This window comes from Carlito syrichta, unplaced genomic scaffold, assembly GCF_000164805.1.
Source record: "Carlito syrichta isolate Samal-C Ts95f unplaced genomic scaffold, Tarsius_syrichta-2.0.1 Scaffold305386, whole genome shotgun sequence".
Taxonomy (NCBI): Eukaryota; Metazoa; Chordata; class Mammalia; order Primates; family Tarsiidae; genus Carlito; species Carlito syrichta.
This window is the reverse complement of record NW_007249482.1, coordinates 523,699-543,818: the sequence shown is the minus strand read 5'-3', so window position 1 is coordinate 543,818 and position 20,120 is coordinate 523,699. Positions and strand designations below refer to the sequence as shown.

The window sequence follows — 20,120 nt, the reverse complement described above, 5'->3', positions numbered from 1 at the left end:
CCAGACTGAAGTATAGAGAAAAGGAAAAGAATGAAAAATGTAGATAAAAGAGAAAGAGACACATGGGCCATGGCAAAAAGGCTTAAATACATGTAATAAGAGTTTTAGAAAGAGAGGAGAGAGAAAGTGGGAAAGAAGTATGACTTTGAAAGAAAATAGTTGGAAAATTTCCAAAAATGCATAAAAGACATCAAAACACATACTCAAGGAGCACTATCAATTCCAAGCAGACAAATGCAGAGAAAACTACATTTAAGCACTTCATAAGAAATCTACTGAAAACTAAAGGCAAAAATATTGGGCCAGGTGCTATGGTTTATGCCTGTAATGCCAGCACTTTGGGAGGCTGAGGCAAGAGGATTGCTTGAGTCCAGGAGTTCAAGATCAACCTGGGCAACATAGTAAGACCTCATCTCTACAAAGATTAAAAAATTAGTTAGATGTGGTGATGTACAACTATAGTCACAGTTATTCAAGAAGCTGGGGTAGGAAGACTCCTTGGGCTCAAGAGGTCAAGACTGTGGTGACAGAGTGAAATATTGATTCAAAAGAAGAATGAAAGAAAAAAATATTAATAACAGATTGGGAAGGAAAAAACACTGTAACCTTCAGAGGAAAAACATTAAGACTGACAAGTGACTCCTTTGTATAAATGACAAATTCCAGAAGACAATGGAATTACATCTTTAAAGTGCTCAAAGAAAATAACAGTTCATCTAAAATTCTATATCCAGCCAGGTGTGGTGGCTCACACCTGTAATCCCAGCACTTTGGGAGGCTGAGGCAAGAGGATTGCCTGAGTCCAGGGATTTTAGACCAGCTTGGGAAACTTGACAAGACTTCGTCTCTACAATAAATCAAAAAATTAGCCAGGCATGGCGACACATGCCTGTGGTTCCAGTTACTTGGAAGGCTGAGGTGGAAGGATCACCTGAGCCCAGAAGGTCGAGGTTGCAGTTGCCATGAGCATGCCACTGCACCCCAGCCTGGGTGACAGAGTGTGAACTCTGACTAAAAAAATAATAAAATAAAATAAAATTTTATATCCAGTGAAAACATTATTTTAAAATGAAAGCAAAATAAATACTTTTTAGACAAAACCTGAGAACACTATTTATCCACAGATCCATGCTAAAAGAAATACTAGATTTGATAGGCCAAGGTAGGAGTATTGTTTGAGGCCAGGAGTTCAAGACCAGCATGGGCAATACAGCAAGACTTTATTCCTACTAAAATAAAATAAAATAAAATGCTAAAGGAAATCTTTCAATGAAAAATCCAAACAAAACATGAACATCCAGGAAGAAATAAGAACAATGAAAAGGGTAAATATATGGGTAAAAATAAATGAACAAAGACTGTATAAAGCAATAATATCATGTGGGGTTTTAAGTACATGTAGAATTAAAGCACAAAAATAGCACACAGTGTGGGAGCAGGTAAATGGAATTAAAGTATTTTAAGGTTCTTGCATTGTCTAGGAAGTTATAAAAGAATTCATTTATATTAAAATGTAACAAGTCAAGAATGCATGCCGTAATTACCAAGGTGATCATGGAAAAATGTGTTACTAACAAGCAAATGTAGGAAGTTTTGAAACAATAAAAATAATCACAAATAAATTTTTAAAAGAAAGAAAAAAGGAACATAAAACATGTTGGAGAAATATAATACAAATATTAAAATATCTTGAAATTCAAATGTATAAGTAACTATTTTAAATATAAATGGACTAAATACATCTATTTAAAAACAAAGATTGTCAGATGGGGTTTTTAAAAGCAACTTTATACTGCTTTAAAATATATTGCGTATGAAGAATACAGATATGTTAAAAGTAAAAAGGTTATTTTAAAAACATATTATGCAGGCTACGCGCAGTGGTTCATGCCTATAATCCCAATATTTTGGGAGGTGGAGGCAGAAGGACCATTTGAACCCAGGAGTTCGAGACCAACCCGGGCAACAAAGTGAAACCATCTCTACAAACACACACACAGACACATGCACACACACATACACACACAATCAATTAGCCAGGTGAGGTGACACGCACCTGTAGTCCCAGTTACATAGAAGACTGAGGCAGGAGAAGCACTTGAGCCCAGGAGCTGGAAGCGGTGAGCCATGATTATGCCACTGCACTCCAGTGTGGGTGACAGAGTGAGAACCCATCTCAAAACAAAAACAAAAAAATACTATGCTAACAGTAACTAAAAGAAAACCAATGAAGCTAGATGAACATTACATAAACTAGACTTTAAGGCAAGAAGCATTACTAGATGCTGCATAGTGAATAAAGTATCAATAAATAAGAAAGATATAACAATTCTAAAGGTATGTGCACCTAATAACATAGCCTCAAAAAAAATATATATAAAAGCACATCATACATACAACACCATCACACCTGCAGTGCAAAGAACAATTGGCATCCAGGAAAAGAAAATTTGTGCAAAGGGATGAACATGGATAACAGAGGGCATCTAGGGATATTAGTATAGGATTAATATTAGTATAATTAACTGCTAGCTGCTGCAACAGAGAAACGTCAAAATTTCAGTGACTGAACGTAATAAATTTATTTCTATCTATCATTACATATCCAATGTGAATTGGTAGGAACTTTGCTCCATTACTGAACTCGGGAAAGAGACTGACCAAGGCTTTGTCTTCTTGAACTGGCACCATCAGCAACATGTGATAGAGAAGAGGGGCACAGACAATACACACAGATTCTTAACTACCTCAGCCAAAAAGTAACACAAGTCACTTATACTCATGGATCATTGGCTAGATCCAGTCACATGGCCCCACCCTCATTTCAGGGAGAATGAGAAACGTAGGGAAGCAAATGGAATATTTGTTGGGCACTCTCTCTGTCATAGGAGAGACAGAGAGAGACCCCAAATCCTCAGAGGAAAACACATTATTTCTTAGTGTCTGAGATTTAAAAATTGTGTTTTAAAATTTCATTTTCTACCTTCCTAGTAGTTTCTCCATTGTTCTGCCTTTAAACTAGCATCTATCAATTACTCTCCTTCTCTCTATAGCTATCATTCTCTCCCCCTCATTCCTTTCTTCTTTCGCTTCTCTCCTACCAAAGCATATCCTCTTAGCTGATTCAAAACTCCTAGAGGAGTTTTGAATCAACCCACAATGATCCGGGGTTAAGAGAAACAACTGTGTCCTTTCATACAATGTGGTTCAGACTGTAGACCATGGACAACTATTTAGACACAGTCCCTTCCTCATCCCATACCCGAAACATTTGTATGTATGTTAACAAGAATAGTAAGGAGGAGGCTCCGTGGTTCCATGGAAAAAAAGTCTTTGGTGAAACCAGAAAACCAGACAATGTCCCCCTAAAGTGAGGCATTTTAAATGAAGTTGACATATGTCCTCACACAATAGGACTATGGATTCTGGTTGAGGACAATATCCAGAACATGGCAACTGAAAGGGACCTCAGAACCCCACAACCCTGGCCTTCTGAACTGGGGATTATAGTCCAACTGTCCATTGTACAGATGAAGAAACTAAGGCCCAAAGAGTGAAAGGGACATGACTAGGATAAAGAAAAAACTCCCTTTTAATTAACTCAGACTGAACTGATCTGGGACCTTAATTACATCTATAGGATAGGTCCTATTCTCAGGAGAAGATTATAGAAGCATGAGCATTAGGGAATGGGAATCATGGGGACCACACTAGAGTCTGTCTGCCACAGACAAAAGTCTCCCCACCAGGGCACAGCATGGGCTGATGCAGCTGAAGAAACAGGCAGCTGTGGCTCAGGCAGATGGGTGGGAGCTGAGGTGAGAGTGAACAGGCTGGTGGGCAAGCAAGAAGGGGCAGAATGGTGAACTACCACATGGTGAACCAGTCATACCCGTATGGCCCCAGCAGTGGGGACAATGCCACTGGCAATGGGGGTAGCATAAACAACAACATGGCCCTGGAAGACGAATGGCACCAGGACCTGCTGTTGGACCCAGCCTGGGAGAAGCAGCAGCTCTCCAGGTGGCAGTGTGGGAGGCAGCATGCAGATCGACAGCATCAACCAGGACTTTCAGGAGGGGCTCAAGCTCACGTTCCTCCTAAACGTCATCTCAGGGGAGTGGTTCCCCAAGCTAGAGCAGGGAAAGATGAGAGTACACAAAATCAACAGCATAAATAAAGCACTGGACTTCATTCCAGAAGAATCAAGCTGGTCTCCACTGGGGCAGAAGAGATGGTGGACGGCAATGCAAAGATGACCCCGGGAATGATTTGGACCTTCACCTTCCGGTTTGCCATCCAGGGCCTTCTGTGGAAGAGCCCTCTGCCAAGGGAGAACTCCTTCTCTAGTGCCAGAAAGGAATAGTTCCATAGAAGAATGTCAATGTGCAGAACCTTCCACATCAGCTGAAGAGATGGCCTTATCTTCAACGTCCTGATCCACTGGTACAGATCAGTGCTGACTGAGTATGACAAGCTGAGAAATAATGACCCAGTAACCAGCCTGGACAGTGCCTTCCAAGTGCAAGAAATAGCTCAACATCCCCAAGAGGACACTGCAGACACAACCCAACCCAACAAGGTCATAATGACCTAAGTGTCCAGCTTCTCCTGTGCCTTGTCAGGAGCACAGAAGCCTGGGATTGCTGCCAACTGGATTCTCAAGGTGCTGGCTGTCAACCGAGAGGATGAACACCTGATGGAAGACTACGAGAGGTTGGCGAGAGATCTCTTGCAGTAGACACGATGCACCATCCCCTGGTTGGAGGACTGCATGTCCCCACATAACCTTCCAGGAGATGCAGCAGAAGCTGGAGGACTTCCGTGACTACTGGCGCGTCCACAAGCCTCCCAAGGTTCAGAAGTGTCAGCTGGAGATCAGCTTTAACACACTGCAGTCCAAACTGCATCTCAGCAACAGCCTGCCTCTATGCCCTATGAGGGCAATATGGTCCTGGACACCAACAACAGTGGGCTATGAGGCCTACAAGGACTGGCTTCTGAATGAGATTTGCAGGCTAGAGCAGTTCAATCACTTGGCAGAGAAGCTCTGGCAGAAGGCCTCCATCCATAAGACCCACAGGAAGGAAGCCACACTGAAGCACCAGGACTATGAAATAGCCACCCTGTCAGACATCAGAGCCCTTATCCATAAGCATGAGGACAGTGACTCATGCACACACCAGAACTCTGAGAAGCAGATACAGGCTCTGAGAGTGAAAAAAACTCAAATTGGACCAGATATGATGGCTCACACTTATAATCCCAGCACTTTAAGAGGCCAAGGCAGGAGAATCACTTGAACTCAGGAGTTCAAAACCAGCCTGGGCAACATAGTGAGACCTCGCCTCTACCACCCCCCAAATACAAAAATTAGCCAGATGTGGTAGCACATGTCTATAGTCATAGCTACTTGGGAGGCTGAGGTGGGAGGATTGCTTGAGCACAGGAGGTCAAGGCTGTAGTGAGCAGGGATCATCCCACTGCACTCTAGGCTGGAAAACAGAGTGCAGTGGCATGCCCATGGCCACCGCAGCCTCGACCTGCTGGGCTCAGTTCATCCTTCCACCACAGTCTTTCAAGTAACTGGAAACACAGGTGTGTGCCACCATGCTCGGCTTTTTTTATTTATTGTAGAGATGAGGTCTCACCAAATTGCCCAGGCTGGTCTCAAACCTCTGGACTTGGGCAATCCTCTCGCTTCCACATCCCAAAGTGCTGGGATTACACATGTGAGCCACCATGTCCGGCTCAGAGTGAGACTTTATCTCAAAAAAAGCAAAAATAAAAAACAAAAACAAAAAAAACTCCTCAAACTGTTTTTCTTCTGCTCTCACACAATCCAGAAGACTTATATGATCAAACGTGTCTGGGTTTCTCCCCTCCCACCAAGCAAACAATCAGTTCTACAGAGGACACCAGCTGGGTGTCCTGTAATTCAATTCAGTTCTGAAACTATACCTGGAGACAGTGTTGGATCCCACAGAGTGAGGACTCAGTCCCATAAGCCTGCCCCCACTTCAGATGCCAATTGCAAGTCCAAAATTATTTTGCCTTTGCTTCAGACCAACTAGTTATAAATTGTGGTTCTCCTCTCTGCTTCTTGGGCTTCATTAATTTTCTAGAGCAGTTCACAGAACTCAGGAAAACATTTTACTCACCTGTGCCAGTTTGTTATAAAGAATATTACAAAGGACACAGATGAAAAGATACAGAGAGTGAATTATGGGGAGAAGGGACATGGAGACTCCATGCCCTCCCCACACTCAACTCTCCAGAAGCCTCCATATATTTAGTTATCTGGGAACTCCCTGAACCCTGTCCTTTTGGGATTTTATGGAGGCTTCATCACATAGGCATGATTGATTAAACCACTGGCTACTGGTGATCAACTTAACCTTAAGTCCTTCTCCCCTCACTGAAGGTCAGGAGGTGGAGATGAAAGTTCCAATCTTCTAATTATGGTTTAGTCTTTCTGGTGACCAGCCCCCATCTTGAAGCTACCGAGGAGTTGTCAGTAATCCATCAACCCATCAGCATGCAAAAAGACATCATTTTGGAGAGTCTAAGGATTTTTGTCATTGTATGCCAGAAAACACGGTCAAAGATCAAGTGTATACTTCACAATATCACAGGCGACATAGCCCAGGGACTCACTAAACTGAATAACTGTGACTTCCACAATATCATCGCCCAGTGCCAGAAGATCTGCAACCAGTGGGACGCCCTTGGCCCTCTGATCCACAGTCACAGGGAAGCCCGGAAGAAGACAGAGAAGCGACTGGAGATCATCCTCCATCTGCACCTGGAGTACCAGTTGGACAGACCCTTCAACAACTGGATGGACAGTGCCATGGAGGAGTTCCAGGATGTGATCATTGTCCACACCATCAAGGACATCGAGAGCCTGATCTCAGCCCACGATCAGGAGCCAATCCTGCCAGATGCCAACTGGAAACAGAAGGCTGTCCTGGCCATCCACAAGGAGGCCCAGAGGATAGCAGAGAGCTGTCACTTCAGGCTGTTGGGCAGCAACCCCTGCGCCACCATCACCCTCCAGGTTGTCAACTCCAATTGGGAGAAGATGCAGCAGCTGCTGCCAAAGCAGGACCACACCCTCCTGGAGGAGGAGAGCAAGCAGCAGTGCAACAGGCACCTCTACCCATTGTTCTCCAGCCAGGAAGTCATCGTGGGGCCCTGCATCCAGATCAAGATGGAAGAGATTGGGTACCTCAAAGGTAAATGGGACCCTGGAGGAGCAGCTGAGCCGCCTGGAGCAATGAGGGCAAAACAGCGTGGACCACACGCTGAACCTGGACTTGCTGGAGCAGCATCTCCAGCTCATCCAGGAGGCCCTCACCTGCTACAACAGGCACACCAACTACACCACAGAGTGCATCTGCTCCCCCGCATCACCCACATCATCAGTGAGGTCAAGAACTAGTTCTCACCTGCAACACCAAGGGCATTGGCCAGGAGCAAATGCAAGAGTTCCCGGTGTCCTTCAGCCACTTCGACAAAAAACATGGCAGGGCACTGGGACGCAAGGAGTCCAAGGTTTGCCTCATCAGCTTGGGCTACAATGTGGAGAAAGCCTGACAGGGTAATACTGAGTTCAACCACATCATGAACATTGTTGACCCCAAACACAGCAGCCTTGTGACCCTCCAAGCCTTCATCATCTTCATGTTGTGAAAGACCATCAACATAGACATACGTGACCAATCAAGTCATAGCCTTCTTCTAGGACCTGGCAGGGAACCACTTCATCATGGCTGAGGAGCTGTGGAGAGAGCTGTCCCCAACCAGACCATGTACTGCCTCACCCTTATGGTGCCGCACCGGAACCCTGCTGCCATGCCCAGAACCCTTGACTGCAAATCCTTCTCCTCAACTTGTACAATGGGAGCCACCTGTCAGGTCTTTTGGACCAAACACTCCTCCTCACAGCCTCTGGGAGGAGCTGAGGGGGCCCATCTGCTCCCTCCCCACAGTGTGTGCCTCCATAGGCCTGATTCCCCAACACTGTATTTTGCAAAGCACTCTGTCAGTCCTTTGGGGGTATGGGCAGGGGTGGATAGGGAGGGGTTTGGCTAGGCTCTTTCCTCTCTTTTTGTTGGTTGACCAGAAGGTTCTTTCCACCCCACAAATTAGGTTAAGGGAGATTTTGGGGTCAGTGCTTCTGGTCAAGTAAATACACACGTAGTCTTCAAAAAGTTCATGGAAAATGTGTATTATGCAAAAACTATGCATGGATTTCCAAATTTTTTGCACCTAAATAAATTCTTACTAATTGGTTATAACATGTCTGAACAGGATCTAGTTTGAGGCATTGAGAAGGATAAGACATTTGTCTGAAAAGAGCTACTACTGTTAGAGCAACATTAATTCTGTTAAAACTGAAGAATAAGCTGGGCTCGGTGGCTCAGCCTGTAATCCCAGCACTTTGGGAGGCAGAGGTGAGTAGATTGCCTGAGCCCACGGGTTCGAGACCCGCCTGGGCAACTTGGCGAGACCTCATCTCTACAATAAATTAAAAATTAGCCAGGCGTGGTAGCGTACACCTATAGTTCCAGCTACTTGGAAGGCTGAGGCGGAAGGATCACCGGAGCCCAGCAGGTTGAGGCTGCACACTCCAGTCTGGGTGACAGAGTGAGACTCCAACTCAAAAAAACCCAAAAAAAACCTGAAGAACAAATCAAATTTATGGTGAACCTTGATGGAAGAATGTTATCATTGAGGCTTAACAAAAGTGTCTGGGGGCATTGTCCCAAAGAAATCAGCAGCTTACAAATGAATAACTTGTCTTAAGAAAGGACTAGACGATGTTGAAGATGAAGCCTGCAGCAGCAGACCATCCACATCTACTTCCTTTCTCTTTTCTTTTTTTTTTTCTTTCTTTTTTCTTTCAGCAGGGTCTCATTCTGTGGCCCAGACTGGAGCACAGTGGTGCAATCATAGCTTACTGCAGCCTCAAACTCCCAGGCTCAAGCAATCCTCCTGTCTCAGCCCCCTGAGTAGCTGAGACCACCATGTCAGGCTCTAAAAATTTTTTTTTTGTATAAATGTGGTCTATGTTGTCCCGACTTGTCTGGAACTACTGGTCTCAAGCAATCTTCCTACCTCAGACTCCCAAGCAGCAGTAGTACAAGCCACTGTGCCCAGCCACATCGATTTTAAAGAAAAAATTTCATCTTGTCTATGCCCTAATTGAAGAAGACTGTCAATTAACAGCAGAAAAAAGAGCCATGACTACTAAGAGGTGGAAGGGGTCCTATCAAAGCAAAAGCAAATGGCTCAGGGGCTCAGATCATGGCAACAGTTTTTTGGATGTTCAAGGCATTTTGCTTGCTGACTTTCTGGAGTGCCAAAGAATGATGACAACTGCTTATTATTAGAGTGTTTTGAGAAAGTTAACCAAAGCTTCAGCAGAAAAACTCCACGAAAGCTTCACCAGAGCGTCCTTCTCCACCACAAGAAGACTCCTGCTCATTCTTCTCATCAGACAAGAGCAATTCTGGGAGAGTTTTGATGGGAGCAGTTTTGACTGCTTGAGCCCAGGAGTGCGAGACCAGCCTAGGTCACACAGAGAGACTTCGTTTCTATTTTAAAAAGTTTAAAAATTAGCTGGATTTGGTGGTGTACATTTGTAGTCCCAGCTACTCAGAAGGCTGAGGTGGAGTGATTGCCAGAGCCCAGGAGGCTGAGGCTGCAGTGAGCTGTGATGGTGCCACTGCACTCTAGCCTGGTTGAGAGAGTGAGACCCATACTCCAAAAATGAAATTAACCTTTTTTAAAAAGAGAGAACTCAGCTGTGACAGCTTTCAGATCCAGCTCTAGGGCCTGCCAGGTTGTCTAGTTCCTTTTGGGGGATGTCTTCGTTCACACAAGAACTCTTTTCTCCTTGGCTTGAGTTGGTTTGAGTCGGTCTTTTTTGTTTTTGTTGCCAGGTGAATATATATTTATATAATAAATCTTTAAGTTGATAAAGTAATAGTAATTCTCTGAATATTTGTAATTCTTTTGAGTCTTACTCTGTTGCCCAGGCTGGCATGCTCATGGCTACCACAATCTTGACCAGCTGGGCTCAGATGATCCTTCCGCCTCAGCCTTCCAAGTAGCTGGAACTACAGGCACATGCCACCACGCCCGGCTAATTTTTTGATTTATTATAGAGACGGAGTCTCACCAAGTTGCCCAGGCTGGTCTCGAACCTGTGGGCTCAGGCAGTCCTCTCACCTTGGCCTCCCAAAGTACCGGGATTATAGGTGGGAACACCGCACCCGGCCTGTAATTCTGTTTTAATAGGTTTTTGTGAATTTTTGTTGTTTTGTCCTCCCTCCCTCCTTTCTTTTCTTCCTTTTTCTTTCTCCTTAGAAAACCTGAGACTTGGCTGGGTGCAGTGGCTCATGCCTGTACTTTGGGAGCACTTTGGGAGGCAGAGGCAACAGGATTGCCTGAGCCCAGGGGTTCAAGACCAGCCTGGGCAAGACTTCGTCTCTACAATTAAAAGAAAAAAATTACCCAGGCATGGTGACGTATGTAGTTCCAGCTACTTGGAAGACTGAGGTGAAAGGATCACCTAAGCCCAGCAGGTTGAGGCTGCGGTGGCCGTGAGCGTGCCACTGCACTCCAGCCTGGGTGACAGTGAGACTCCAGCTCAAAAAAAAAAGTATTTTCTCATTCTCTTTTCCTCTTTCCTCCTGGGGTCAAATGATCTCTGGTTTCTTTTTATAGCATAGTTGACACATTTTCCTTTGTAAACAGTTTGCTGATCTCAACCTACAGATCTGCCCCTCCTAACGTTGATTTCTCTTGGCATCTGCCATGGCTTCTTCTGTGGTCGTCACTCTGTGTGACCCTTTCAACTTACTTCCCCACAGATAATTTTGGCAAATTCTTGGGAGTAGACTCTACCACACCTGGCTAATTGTTAATTTTTTTTTGTAGAGATGAGGTCTTGCTATGTCACCTGGGCTGGTCTCAAACTCCTGGGCTCAAGCAATTCTCTTCTCTCGGCCTACCAAAGTGCTGGGATTACAGATGTGAACCATTGCACTTGGCCCATTTTCTTTTTTCTCTTTTTCCCTCCCTCCCTCCCTTTCTTTTTTGAGTCAGAGTCTCATTCTGTCACCCATGCCTGTGTACAGTGGCATGCTCCTGGCCACTGCGGCCTCAACCTGCTGGACTCAGGAGATCCTTCTGCCTCAGCCTTCCCGGTACCTGGAAGCACAGGCATGCACTATCACACCTGGGTAATTTTTTGAATTATTGTAGAGACGAGTTTTCATCAAGTTGCCCAGGCCCATCTTGGACCCCTGGACTCAGGCAATTCTCTTGCTTCCACCTCCCTAAATCCTGAGATTACAAGAGTGAGGCACCGCCCCGGGCCCCACTTTCATTTTTGATCAAAGTGATACCACACATAGTATTACAAGTCAAATAGTACTAAAAGGCTTATAATTAGAATAGGAATCCCCTGCTTCCTCCCCATCCCTGAGTGTCAGTCCCCAGAGTCAACCACTTTTGACACTTTTGGTTGTTCTTCCTGGGATTTTCGCACACTCACTGAACAGGGTGCTGACTCTGGCACAAGGCAGGCCCACCCCATCTGAGAGGAAAGCCATGAATGGAAGAGGTCTTGAGGGATGGGTGAAAACTGAACAGGAAGGAAAGAGAAAGGTTGTTACAGAAAAGAATCAAAGCACAGACCTAAAGGCAGAAATGAACATGGCGTGTTTGAGGAACAGGGAAAGGAGATGGTTGTGGCATGAATGCTGGGTTCATTTGAGATGTAGGACATCATGCAGGATCAGTGGCTGAGGAAAGCCTTACCAAGGTAGACCACGTGATGCAGGGGGGAGTTGGGTAGTGTGTGAGAAGCACTTGTTTATGAGCACAGGCAGAATGGAAGACCTAGGTATGGTGTAATCAAGCTTTGCCTGGTATTCTGGAGATATTGCTGGGAATTCTCAGAGAAGTCGCTTCAGTAAGATGAAGCTATACTAGAGGGTCTCTAAGAGGTTTTCTAGTCCTAACGTTCTACAATTTCTATCATTATAGGCTTGATATGATGAGAATAGAAATATAGAAAAAGAGAAAACAAAAACGTTTCGCAGGTAGCATCAATATGACTTGGTCATCTTTCAGATATTGGAAATTTTAAAATGCATCAATGGTGACCGAAGTCTGAAGATGGGACTTCAGACTTTCTCTTGGATGGGAAAGTGGGTCATTGAATCAACAGTAAAACACACAAGTGAAAATTCTAGTAATGCAGGAGGAACACACCAAGCATGGTCCCATCTCTAGGACGTTAATCTTGCTCTTCCTTCTGTCTGGAACGTTTTTCCTCCGAATGCCGGCCCAGTTTCCTTCCTCTCTCCTTTAGGCCTCCCTCTCAGTGAGGTCTTCCCTGCCCACCTGCTAAACACTGCCCAGCCTTGCTCTCCCTCATGCCTCCTGTTTTGCTCTTCTCTGTGGCACTCAAAATCTGACCACTCTGTTTCGTTGACTTACTAATGGGAAAACATCCCAAACAAAGGCTGTATAGAAAATAGTATTCAGAAGAATTTGAATGCTGTGTTGGAGAATTTAGGAAAAACAACTAATAAAGATATGGAAAACAAATCCAGTCAGGTGCAGCAAATCAGCTCTAGGCAACAGAGCAAAACCCTGTCTCTAAAAAGCAAACAAAACAGAAAGGAAGGAAGGAAGGGAGGGAGGGAGGAAGGGAGGGAAGAAGGAAGGAAATAGGGGAAAAGGGAATTATTAACTCCAAGAGAACAAAACTTGCACAAAAAAGAAAATTCACTACTTAGTTCAATAGTGAGAAAATATAGAATGAGGCGGGGCACAGTGGCTCATGCCTGCAATCCCAGCACTTTGGGAGGCCAAGGCAGAAGAATTGCTTGAGCTCAGAAGTTTGAGACCAGCCTAGGCAGCATAGTGAGACCTCATCCTACAAAAAAAATTTTTTTTTATTTAGCCAGGTGTAGTGGGGCACACCTGTAGTCCAGCTCCTAGGGAGGCTAAAGAGGGTTGGCCCCTTCAACCCAGGAGTTCCAGGCTGTGGTGAGCCATGATCATGCCACTTCACTCTAGTCTGGGCAACAGAATGAGACCCCAACTCAAAAAATAAATTATAGAATGCATTCACTGGTGATTTAGCCTAAAGAATGATACAACTACATAGGGTCAATGAAAGAGAGAACTGGGAGGGGTTTATATATCAATTTCAGTTGTTCTGGGAAATACCTTTCCTGAGGCATCTTCCTGCTTCTATTGGGACAGATTGTCCTTAGGACTTGCTGCACAGCTGTCCTCCAGGGACTCCCCCAAACTTTTCTTCTGTGTTAGGTTTCCTTTTTACTGGACCCCAAGTTTCCCCTCACCTTTTTAAATGACCCCTTTGTTATATCCTACCGTGGCTTCTTCCCAAGACAGCATAGGAGAAAAATATCGGAGATGCTGAATATCTAAAAATGTTTTTATTCTTTCCCTACACTTTAAAAACTGGTTGTAGAACTCTAGGTTCGAAATTATTTTCCCTTAGAAATTGAGAGGCGCTGGGCTCGGTGGCTAAGCCTGTAATCCCAGCACTTTGGGAGGCCGAGGTGAGTGAATTGCCTGAGCCCGCAGGTACAAGACCTCCCTGGGCAACTTGATGAGACCTCATCTCTACAACAAATCAAAAATTAACTGGGCGTGGTAGCACACGCCTGTAGTTCCAGCTACTTGGAAGGCTGAGGTGGAAGGATCGCTGGGGCCCAGCAGGTCGAGGATGCGGTGGCCGGGAGTGGCCACTGCACGCCATTCTGGGTGACAGAGTGAGACTCCAACTCAAAAAAAAAAAAAAAGAAAGAAAGAAAGAAATTGAGAGGCAATTTCCCCCCAGCTTCTGGGTTCCAGGGCTATTCTAATTCCAGGTTTTTGGGATATGACTTTTTCTTCAAAAGTGTTTTTGTCTTTCCTTTTTTTTTTTTTTTTTTTTTTTGATTTGGAGTCTCGCTGTCATTCAGGTAGGAGTGCAGTGGCATGATCACGGCCACCGCAGCCTTGACCTGCTGGGCGCAGGTGATTCTTCCACCTCAGCCTTCCAAGTAGCTGGAACTTCATGCCACCATGCCCAGCTAATTTTTTGATTTATTGTAGAGACGAGGTTTTGTCAAGTTGCCCAGACTGGTCTCAAACCCATGGGTTCAGGCAATCCTCTCGCCTCCAACTCCCAAAGTGCTGGAATTATAGGTATGAGGCACGGCACCCAATTTCTTTGTTCTTAATATCCTAAAGTTTCACAATGATGAATCCTGCATGGACATTTTTGTCCTTCATTGCTTGCTTGGAGGTTATCCAGAAAGTCATGTCCCAGAACATTTTCTTGTATGAATTATCTGATGATTTCTCTTTTTCAGTGTTATCTATTCTTTCTTTTTAGAGTTTGTGTTAGACATTGAACTTCAGGATTGATCTTCTAATGTTCTCATTTTTTTCTAATAAAAACATTACCACAACATTTATTTGTTATCTTGTAAAAACATAAGGGTAATAAAAACAATATGAAGAAAATGTTTTAGAACTGTACTCCAAACAAAGGACACCCCCCCAAAAATAAAAAATTATATTGCCTTCTCAACAAATTCTCACTTCATTGATCATTTCTAGTTGGAAACACTTTGTAGTAGGGTAGTATTATCTTTTAGCATGAGCCGACCCAGTTGTTTTCTTGACTTTGTTTTAGAATGAATCTCTTCTACATCATCTAATACAAGGTTCATATACTCATTAAAACCAGTGATATAGCCCTCTATCTATTCATTTGTTCATAAAGTCACACCTGAATCCAGGAGCTGTTTGGCAAATATCTGAAGATGAGGTTGATGGGCTATACCATTACCTCCGTACCTTTTGGCCTTGACCTTGGTAATCTATGGTCGAATCTCACAAAGAGCACACTTATATGCACCAATTTTCTCATTTTTCCTTAGGTTTTTAAATTTTTTTCCTACTCTTTGGGAGATTCCTTGGATTTATCTTCCAAATTTTTTATTAAACTTTTAAATTTAGGTCAGGCATGGTGGCTCATGCCTATAAACCCAGCACTTTGGGAGGCCAAGGTGAGAGGATTGCCTGAGCCCATGGGTTTGAGACCAGCCTGGGCAACTTGGCAAGACCTCATCTCCACAATAAATCAAAAAAATTAGCCAGGCATGGTAGCGCGTACCTGTAGTTCCAGCTACTTGGAAGGCTGAGGCGGAAGGATTGCCTGAGCCCAGTAGGTTGAAGCTGCAATGACCGGGAGCAAGCCATTGCTCTCTAGCCTGGATGACAGAGTGAGACTCCAACTCAAAAACACAAAACAAAACAAAATCTTCTAGATTTAGGTTCTATTTCTGTTGTTGTTGTTTAGAGATGGCATCACTTGCTTTGCTGCCCAGACTGGAATGCAGTGGTGTAATCATAGCTGACTGCAACCTCAAACTCTGTGCTCAAGCAACCCACCTGCCCCCATCACCTGAGTATCTGGGGCTATTTACAGGCACGTGCCACCATGCCCGGCTACTTTTTAAAATTTTTTGTAAAGATAGGGTCTCACTATGTTGCTCGGGCTGGTCTCGAACTCCTCCTGCCTAGCCTCCCAAAATGCTAAGATTACAAGCATGAGCCACCATCTCGCCTGTTTTTTAACTTTCAAGGGCTCTTTCTTGCTCTCTGATCAACACTTTCCCCCATTTACATAACATCCTGTTCTTGTTTCGTAAATACAGAATCTCTGGGGTATTGAGTGAGAGCATTTTGTCTATTTGTTTTCTTTGGTGAGCTGCATTATTTCTGTTTCCTCCCATCTATTCTCTCATTCTTGCTCTTTTTTCTCCTTCATTTCTTTATTTTTGTTTGCTTGCTTACTTTTTAATTTTAATTAATAATATTTATTATTTTTAGTTGGGGTCTCACTCTGTTGTCCAGGTTGGAGTGCAGGGGCACACTCATGTCTTTGACCTGCTGGGCTCCGATGATCCTTCCACTTCAGCCTTCCAAGTAGCTGGAACTACAGGAGCATGCTACCACACCCAGCTAATTTTTTATTTATTGTAGAGGTGAGGTCTTGCTAAGTTGCCTGGGCTGGTCTCGAACCTGTAGGGCTCAGGCAATCCACTCACCTTGGCTTCCCAAAGTGCTGGGATTACAGGCTGAGCCACCGAGCCCAGCCAATTAATTTTTTGAGTCAGGGCCACATGCTGTTACCCAGACTGGAGTGCAGTGGCACAATCATGGCTCACCACAACAATGACCTCCTGGGCTCAGGGGATCCAACTGCCTCAGCTTCCTGAGTAGCTGGGACTGCAGGTACGTGCCACCACATCTGAATAATGTTTAACATTTTTTTTTTGTAGAGATGAGGTGTCGCTATTTTATCCAGGCTGGTCTCGAACTCCTGGGCTCAAGCAATTCTCCCACCTAGACCTCCCAAAGCCTGGGATTACAGGTATGATCCACCATGCCCACCCTGCTTGCGTATTTTTATCTCAGCCTTTCATTCAGGGGGCTTTCACTAAATGTCTGTGAATCACTGACTGGTTATTCATGTCTAGAGTGAGGCACTAGAAAGCTGATTGGAAGATCTGAATACGAGGGGTAGGTTTGCTGACTTATATGTTTCACTCTGGGTTGATCAGGCAGTCAGCTGACTTTTCAGTGTGTGTAGGATTTTCCCAAGGACCTCAATGTCAGCATGTGCAGGAGTTTTCTCAAGGGTATCTCCCAATGAGCTGGGAGCGGATTCATTCCTAAAGCCTCTGGAAAGAAGCATACTCCTGCTGACACCTTAATTTTGGCTTCTCTTGTGAGATTCTAACCAGAGAACCCACTAAGCCACATGGTGCTTGGACTTCTGACTTCAGAAACTAATATATTTGTGTGCTGTTTTAACTGTTAAACTTGTTATGACAGCTCAGAAAGTGAATACATCAAGGATGGCCGGTTCTGTGCAAGCTTAGAGCAACCTCACACTGGCAGCATCCCCCATAGACATATAATATATCTGTCTGTCTTTATGTCTGCCTCAAAACTTCTCTGATGTCCTGGAAGCCTGCCTGGCAAAACAAGACCAGGAATACAAGGACGTTAACACTCCTACGGAACATGTTCGACCAGTGGAGGAGTGGAGTCAGCAGATCACTGTTTCAGCCTCATACCTCCTTTTTTTTTTGAGTTGGAGTCTCACTTCATTGCCCGGGCTGGAGTGCAGTGGCATGCAGGCTCATGGCCACCCCAGCATCGACCTGCTGGGCTCCAGTGATCCTTCCGCCTCAGCTTTCCAAGCAGCCGGGACTACAGGTGTGCACTACCACGCCCAGCTAAATTTTTTCATTTATTGTAGAAATGAGGTCTTGCCAAATTGCCTGGGTTGGTCTCAAACCCACGGGCTCAGACAATCCACTCACCTCGACCTCCCAAAGTGCTGCGATTACAGGTTGAGCCACCCAGTCCGGTCCATACCTCCTAATTCTGAGAGGCATTTGTACACTTCTCAGAAGGCCTGGTGGGACTAAGACCCCATTACTTACAGCAGCAAAGTCCAGATTGCACCATCAGTTTGGTTTATCTTTTGCTCTTGTCTCATTCTCTCCAATCCCTCATTCTTATTTCCTGAGATGATCTTCCAAATGACGTCTCTGCTCTCAAGTCCCTTTCTTAGTCTCTGTTAGAGGTTGATAGGCAACCAGTACTCTGCTCCATCAGCTCATCTTGCTTAGAATGGAACACTGTTTCATACTGCTATGAGGCCTCAAGGAAAACTGAAATCAGGACTCTAATACCACTGAGTTTCTCTCTGTCCCTTGTCTTTTTCCTCTAATGTCATTATCTTTAGAGAACATTAAATCTATCCCCTGTACCAGAGAGAAAAATCCCAGGGAAGCACTGAAATTGATGACCCTCAGGTCAGTGTCTATGACTGGTACAGTGGAAAATGGGGCACTATCATTTGTTCATCTTGGCTCAGAATTCTGTCCCTGGATCAAACCATCATGGCTGGGTGACAGTGTCAGCGACTCCAGACATGGTCAATAAGGCCACCATTGTGTTCAGGGCATTCCCAGAAATAGTGGAAGGATCATGAACTGGGGAAGACTTTCCACTAGTTAGTCACCACTTGCTCCATTTATCTTCCTCTTTGTCTTGGTTACCTTTATAGGCTCTCTCCTTACTCTGATCAACCCTAAAATGCTGGCATTCCTGAGTCCAATCCTTACTTTTTTTTCCTTCTCACTCTTACTCATTCCCAGAGTCATCTCATTCCGTGGTAGGCCTCATGGGATTCTCTCCAACATTTAACCCACTCCACAGATCTAATCCAATCTAGTCACAGCAATTCTATCCACCTCGGCAGCAATTTGTTTAGCATGAAAAGGCCTCAACCAGATTAGACCAATGAGGTTGAAGGAGAGGTTGGCTTAGGACTTCAGGGAAAGAAAAATCAGTCTTACTGCTGCCTATTGGATAGGAAAAGGAACCCATTGCCACAGCAACCACTTTGTGACATGAAGGGAGTTAGCTTTGTATGCAGTCAATGAGGACAGCAGAGGTGAGGACAGCAGAGTAGTGAGATACAAGCCTCTCAGGTTCCTCATGATATTGTTGGAACAGGGAATCTACCCAATCTGCCCTGCTATTGGACTTGCTGCTTTGTGAGTTGACACACTGCCATATTACTCAAGCCAAGCAGAATCAGGTATCCATGACTTGGAGTTGAAAGCATTCGACTTCATTCACATTTCCCACCATCAGTTCTCACAGATTCATCTTTCTGGGCTGTAGACCTACCGGCTACTCCCAAACTTGCTGCTCTTCCTTCTGGGTTCCCTACAATTCTTTTACTTAGGCTGAGGCGGGAGGATGGCTGGAGCCCAGCAGGTCGAGGCTGCGGTGGCCAGGAGCGGCCACTGCACTCCAGTCTGGGTGACAGAGTGAGACTCCAACTCAAAACAACAAAAAAAGAAAGAAATAAGAATCTGGCCAGACACGGTGGCTCGGCCTGTAATCCCAGCACTTTGGGAGGCCAATGAGAGTGGACTGCCTGACCCCGTGGGTTCCAGACCAGCTCGGGCAATTTGGCGAGACCTCGTCTCTACAATTAAAAAAAAAATTAGCCGGGCATGGTAGCGCGCATCTGTAGTTCCAGCTATTTGAAAGGCTGCGGTGGAAGGAACCCCGGAGCCCAGCAGGTCGATGCTGGGGTGGCCGTGAGTGTGCCACTGCACTCCAGTCTGGGCGACAAATAAGACTCCAACTCAATATATGTATATTGAGTATCAAATAAGACTCCAACTCATATATATATGAAGTAATGAACAATGCAGTGTAGGAACTCTATCAATACTGAGTGAAAAACTTATCTAGGTAGCGCACGCCTGTAATTCCGGCTACTTGGAAGGCTGAGGTGGAAGGATTGCAGGAGCCCAGCAGGTCGAGGCTGCGGTGGCCGAGAGCGTGCCACTGCCCTCCAGCCTGGGTGACAGAGTGAGACTGCAACTAAAAAAAAACTTATCTATAGACTACCACACAAGAGTCTAGTGTTCACTCAACAAACTCCTGTCAGTTCCTGTTCTGGCAGCCTGTGGTGGGTGAAAAGGTAAGACAGGAGCCTGCCCTCTGGAGCTGAGACTCCAAGAAGAACGGCCAACGTGAATTGAGGGCTTATTTTGTCGGGCCCTGCACAAAGTGCTTTATGGGAACCATCTCATGTACTTCTCACCGACCCTGGGAGGTTCTCCAAGGAAAGACCGCTGTGGAGGACACCAAGCCCGAGACCAGGCCGTCTCGGCAGTGCAAAGCGCTCCGGAGAGCAGTTCTGACCTGGGGTTTAGGTTGGCCAGAGTGACCTTGCAGGTCACGGTCTCTCTTCACCCTCCAAGGCCCATGCCAGTGTCTGCAGAGCTGACTCCTGGGGTTTTCTTGACGTCCCTTTCTTCAGCTTCAAAGGCTGCTGGGGTGCGTGAGAGAGGGTCCGACAGGGGACCTGGGGCGAATAAGGGTGGTCACCCACTGGGAGGGGGTGGGTGAGGGAAGCCAGGAGAAGGGGATCCGTGGGGAAGGAGATCCTCGGGGAGACAGAACTG

At 45.2% G+C, this 20,120-nt stretch overlaps 1 pseudogene; it reads right to left on the bottom strand.

Annotated features, from left to right (window-relative positions):
* Window positions 1–14,660: 14,660 nt before the first annotated feature.
* The window catches only part of LOC110595945, a 5,582-nt pseudogene continuing 122 nt past the window's right edge, over window positions 14,661–20,120 (bottom strand).